Below are 6,372 nucleotides of genomic sequence, written 5' to 3' on the forward strand. Positions count from 1 at the left end.
CTGAGTAGCCACTCCTGCCTTTTGGCAGCCCTGCATGCATTGAGAAGAGGCTCCTCCACTTTGGTCTCTCCACTTGAAGGAGCCTCTGGAGGTTCTGAAGGCCCTGGCTGAGTCTCTGCTTCTGGCACCACATCCTCTTCAGCCTCCTCGCTGTCCGACGCGAGCGCCGGCTGTGCTGGCTGCTGGCGCGACACCACACCAGCCTCCTCGTCAGGATCAGCCACAATCCGCGCAGGCCACTGGCGGGCCACAACAGGATGAAATCCAGCAGGTTCTGACAGGTTCTGGAGAACCAGTAGCGGAAATTTTGAGTAGTTTGGAGAACTGGAAAATACCACCTCTGGCTGGCCCCAAAGTGGGGTGGGAATGGAGATTTTGCAATATCCTTCCCTCAGGAGTGGGGAGGGAATGGGGATTTTGCAGTATCCTTCCCCTGCCACACCCACCAAGCCACACCACGCCCACCAAGCCACGCCCACAGAACCAGTAGTAAAAAAATTTAGATTTCACTACTGCCTCAATGAAATTGAGTTTGACCCCCCTGAGTTAGATGATTGATAAATAGATAGCAAGATAGCCGGTTTTATGGTACTTTGATATAAAAAAAGTTACAATTAAAAAGGTAAACGCTAATGCAAACTAAAAAAAAATAATAATAGTAAAAGCAGGAAGCGGAGCAAGGAAAAACAGAACAAGAACAGAAAAGAAAATAAGAATTCAGTAAGGAAAAAGAAATATGGAAAGAAATCATTTCTTCCTTCCTTACAACAAGTATAAACAATTAACGTATCTCCTTCTCTTAAATTAAAACAAATAATCTCTTCTTTCCATATCTTATCTATAAACAAAATCTTAAAATCTCCCTGTTCAGTCGTGATCAGCAGAAGTCCATTATGGGTTAAGAACCTATCTAATTTAACCTTGATCAAATAAACCAATTTTATATTATTTCCGTTCACTTTTAACAATCCTAGAACTTGGCTTTTTTCCCTCCATTTTTTCCTTTGTCCCCTGTTACCAAATTCTTCAAAACTTTAGCAAGCCTCTTCTGTAAATCAAAATATAGAAAAAAACACTGAGGTTACTTAATTTTATTATTTTTACATCTATTTTAATTGTGGTTGTTGTTGTTTTTTGTATGCCCAGTGTAGCATCTTCTTCCGTAACATTCTTGTAACCTATCATTTTAAAATCCATTTTTAGTTCTGTATCAGTCTTGCCCAGTACCATGTGTTCCTTTTAATAACATCTAGCAACATTTAAGTGTTATTCTCCTTCAATTATAATATTTAGTTCCGTGTGGTTCCCCTTAATATCCAACCTTCAAAGACTCATCCTATCTTTGTTTAAAGAGATTTTTTAAAAAAATTCCCACAGGAAAATTATTTTAATTAATTGCAAAATAATCTTATGTTGTATTCATAAGGATCCTTAGTCTGTGTACAATTCCAAAATCAAAATTCTAATTCCTTTTTTTCATGTTCATTCAAAAAGTATTTTTAAGTCCGTAAGCTTGTATTTTAAATGTCTTTCGCTAAGGGTTGAAGGAAACTCAGACAGGGCTATAAATCTTGTTGACTCAAAGGCTCCTAATGGCTGGAAAGCAATTAACAAGCAATTTCCAAAAGTGGTTAATAAGGAAATTATGCAATCCAAATATCCTTGAAAGGTGGGTTGAGCAAAATAATTATTATCTCCCAGAACGCTAAACCCATCGGAAAACTCTTGTCTTGCAGTCTCTTCCTGAGTAGCAACTGCACGGAGCACTAGTGGGCAATCTCAAATCCTTTCCTTGTCCAGAGAGGAATTACTGTAAGAAGAACTGGTCCACATGACAAGTTTTTTTTTTTTGCTAGAAATGCAGGCATCCTGGAACTTCAGTCCATCTGCTGGAAACCAGTTAAGTGAGCAATCGACTCCCCCAAATCTCTAGGGCCATTCAACAACTTTACTCTCTTCTATTCAATGACTTTACTCTAGGTCAGTGATGGCTAATCTTTTTGCCACCGCGTGCCAAAAGCGTGGGCAGCATGTGGGGGGGTTTGTGCATATGCCCACACCCATAATTGTGCCCCACTCCCCTGTGCATGCGTACATGCCTCTCGGTGCTCACCCCGCTTTTGGCACACAATGGCACGGTGGGCCCATTTTTTCACCTAGAGGTTTTCTAGGAGCCTGGGGAGGGTGAAAACAGCCTTCCCCAACCCCCCTGGAGGCCCTCCAGAGGCCGGAAACGGCCCATTTACCAACTAGGTGGGACCGGAAGGCCCGTTTTTCGCTCTCCCTACACTCCAGAGCCTTTCTAGGAGCCTGGGGAGGGCAAAAACGCCCCACCCCCGATGCCCTCTGGAGGCCAGAAACAGCCCGTTTCCCGACTTCCAGAAGTCGGCAAACTGAGCTCACGTGCCCACCGATATGACTCCGTGTGCCACCTGTGGCACGTGTGCCATAGGTTCACCGTCACAGCTCTAGGTCCTCTGTTCTAAAACTTGCATTCTATGACTTTAATTTCTTTAATTTCCAAATCCTTCATTATTGTCTAAAAACGTTATACACAATTAACATGTCAGGAGAGTTGACCCCTGTCTCCAGGTACTCACCAGCAAAGCCCCAAAATCCTTGAAACAGAAAAAAAGAGGACAAATCCAGGAAATGATTTAGCAGTCAGCTATGAGTGATCTCCTCTGTCGCTGATTGTTAACGAAGTTCTGGAACCTCCCCCCCAACACCTGTCTGTCTGCAAATCTTCCTCCACAACCCTAACAACAGCTGGACCTCCAAACCTATCGATACGAAGGTGGAATGCCTTCACGAGGAGGATGTCAGCTTCTGGAAATGAAAACTGGATGGTTGGTATCTCTGCTCTCTTGTTTTTCTTTATATAATGACTATCTCTCTCAATCACCAGGTCCAAACAAACCAGATTCTTTTGTAATGACACTTTAGAAGCATCCGAGTAGAGTTCTTCAGATTGGCTGTGACTCTTTCTCTGATGATGGGAGTTTCCTTCCTTCTTCTGCTGAGGAATTAGTAGCACCATAGCTGTCTCATGACACTACTGTGCAAGCACTTTGCAGGAGTAGTCCAGGATCAGGTACCGAATACCCAAAATACTTCTAGAAAAGGGGGGATGTCTAGTTAGAACAAGAGCTGTTCTGAGATGGTTATGGCACAGCTGTTCCATCTTGACAGAATCTTTCCTCCTTCCCTCCCTCCCCTTCATCGGGTTTCCTTAATTTAATTTAATTTAATTAATTCAATTTATATGCCGCCCCCTCTCCGAAGACTCAGGGCGGCTCACAATACATTCCAAAAAGTCATTATAAAAAAACATTTAAAAATTAAAAACATTAAAAACTCATTCACGCCATTCATGGCCGGATCTCGCCAGATCGCAAGAGTGAGATCAACCTCCCCAGGCCTGCCGGAAAAGCCAGGTCTTCACTGCTTTCCGGAAGGCCAATAGGGTGGGGATGGTCCGGATTTCAGGAGGTAACTGGTTCCAGAGAGCTGGGGCAACCACAGAGAGGGCCCTCCTCCGCGGGCCCGCCAGCCGGCATTGTTTAGCTGACGGGACCCGGAGGAGACCAACTCTGTGGGATCTTACTGGTTGCTGGGAGCTATGCGGCAGAAGGCGGTCTCGAAGATAACCTGGCCCTGAGCCATGTAGGGCTTTAAAGGTAATAACCAACACCTTGAATTGTGACCGGAGACCAATAGGGAGCCAGTGCAGCTCGCGGAGAATTGATGTAATGTGGGTGTACCTAGGTGCACCCACGACAGCTCGCGCGGCTGCGTTCTGGACCAATTGTAGTCTCCGAACACTTTTCAAGGGAAGCTTCTTTCCTCCCTTCCTTTCCTCCCCTTCATCTGGTTTCCTTCCTTCTTTCCTCCTTTCCTTCCTTCCTTCCTTTCTTCCTTCCTTCCTTCCTTCCTTCCTTCCTTCCTTCCTTCCTTCCTTCCTTCCCTTCCCTTCATCTGGTTTCCTTCTTCCTTCCTTCCCTTCTTCCCTTCTTTCCTTTCCTCCCTCTCTCCCCTTCATCTAGTTTCTGTCCTTCTTTCCTTCCTTCCTTCCTTCCTTCTTCTTTCCTTCTTTCCTTCCTTCTTTCTTTCTTTCCTTCTTTCCTTCCCTCCCTCCCTTCCCTTCATCTAGTTCCCTTCCTCCCTCCCTCCCTCCCTTCCTTCCCTTCATCTGGTTTCCTTCTTTCCTTCTTCCTTCCTTCCCTTCTTCCCTTCTCCCCTCCCTCCCCTTCATCTGGTTTCCTTCCTTCCTTCCTTCCTTCCTTCCTTCCTTCCTTCCTTCCTTCCTTCCTTCCCTCCCTTCATCTGGTTTCCTTCTCTCCTTTTTCCTTCCTTCCCTTCTTCCCTTCTTCCTTTCCTCCCCTCCTTCCCTCTCCTTCATCTGGTTTCCTTCCTTCCTTCTTTCCTTCCTTCTTCTCTTCCTTCCTTCCTTCCTTCCTTCCTTCCTTCCTTCCTTCTTTCTTTCCTTCCTTCCTAACAAACAGCAGGGATTTGAGTGCAGAGGAGAATGTAATCTCATTTCCTGGGATTTGTATGATTTTATAATCCACTAGGACACTTCACATTTAGGGAAGGCAGAAGGAAACCTGTTTGGTCTGGTGCTTTGCTCATCACAAACAAGACAGGGAAACAAATCTCTCCCCAAAATATTAAATCTCCCCCTTTCCATGAGAAATTTGGCCCAGATCTAGGGAATATTGGCACGCAAGAGGATTTCCCCCCTTCTTTTCCAAAAACAAATGGTTTCTTCCCAATAAAACATTTTGGAAGAAAGGCAAAGGTTAAGGAAGACTATTTTTGACCAGGCAAGAATTTTAGGATCTTATGAAAAGCTGAAGGAAAGAATGGACAATAGTGAGATGTATCAGTCTGTATATATATAGTGGCATCCCCCACACCGTTCTACTTACCGCATGCCTCCTTTTGGCATGCACCGCATTTGGTGCATGGTGTACACTGCACAGACGCAGGTTCAGATTTCACCACTGGGCCATGCCCACCATGGCCAAGCCCACCCAGCATCTGGAGAGAGAACTGGTTGCTAAAATTTCTGAATCCCACCCTTGGGTCCATCTGTTGAGATCAAGAAGAAGGGGCTTTTCTGTGGTGGCTCCCTCCCTGTGGAACATCATTCCGGTGAAAATCAGATTGGCTTCCACCTAGACACTCTCTTGAAAGGCCTTGGAGACATGGATCTGTCAATGGACCTGGGAACCCTAGAGTGATATGGACCTCATCAAATGGTTGGCCAGATTATTGTCATTGGGGAGAGAAGGTTTATTGAGTTTTGTACTGAAATTTTATCTTTTGTAAGTCATCCAGACTTATCATGAATGAGTTAGGTGGCCATATACATTTTCTTTAATAAATAAGAAATAAATTCCTATTCTAGATTTTAGATAGGTAAATATTTCAGATGTGGGCTAATTCATGGTATCAAAAGCTACTGCAGAGAAAGTTGAAAGAACTTGGATTGGTGTCAGCACTTCAAGCTGCATTTACTCTAGTGCTGACAAGAAGGAGAAGCGAAGGCGTCTGGAAAGGGACGTTTGACTTTTCACCTACTTATTTTCCCTGGAGATAATATCCCCTAGGAGATGGGATGGGAGGGGGAAAATTCCTTTGAGCTGGAGCAGTAGATTAGGGGTAGAATGACTTGGAAGATGGCCAATGAGTGCAGGGGGCTGGGGAAATGGAAAGGGAGGGTTTTGGGTCCCTCGGATCTAGAATGTCATGCTTAATAAATAGGAGTTTTTCTTCAAAGACGTTGTTTGAAATGCAATTTATTTGAGACGACCTCGAAACCTGACAATTGGTTTGGTCTGTAAAAGAGAAGAAAGTAGATCCAAAGGACGTATAGCCCTGATTAATTGAATCGTGGACTGGATTGACTGTCTGGAGCTACCATTCATGGTCTTTGATTTATTGTGGACCTTCAACCATCATCTCTGCCTGTTGTGGAAATCAGAGCATGCGATCAAAGGGATAGTCACTCTCTACGCTGTAATAATGGTGGTTTGTTAATCCAGATTTAATGGATTGTAGGCACCCCGCCAAAGTTTACTTAATTAATCCAATTTTCTGCATTTGCATGATCCAATGAGCCGTTAATAAGTCACATGGGCTAAGTTTACAGCACACTAGTTAACTAGTACACTTAAGTCTCGTTGGCCAATGTTTGCACATCAGTATGTTGTGAGAAGACAGCAGCCAATGTACAACTAAGCTTCACACGACTACTAAACCAAAATTAGACACATTGAATCATTCTAAACACCGCATTGCTCTTTTCTTCTAGATGGTCAATTCATTTACCATCTTCTCATGAATGTCCAATGTCCACTTCATCTT

This window comes from Pituophis catenifer, unplaced genomic scaffold, assembly GCF_029215685.1.
Source record: "Pituophis catenifer annectens isolate HBS135680 unplaced genomic scaffold, rPitCat1.0.hap2 SCAF_12, whole genome shotgun sequence".
Taxonomy (NCBI): Eukaryota; Metazoa; Chordata; class Lepidosauria; order Squamata; family Colubridae; genus Pituophis; species Pituophis catenifer.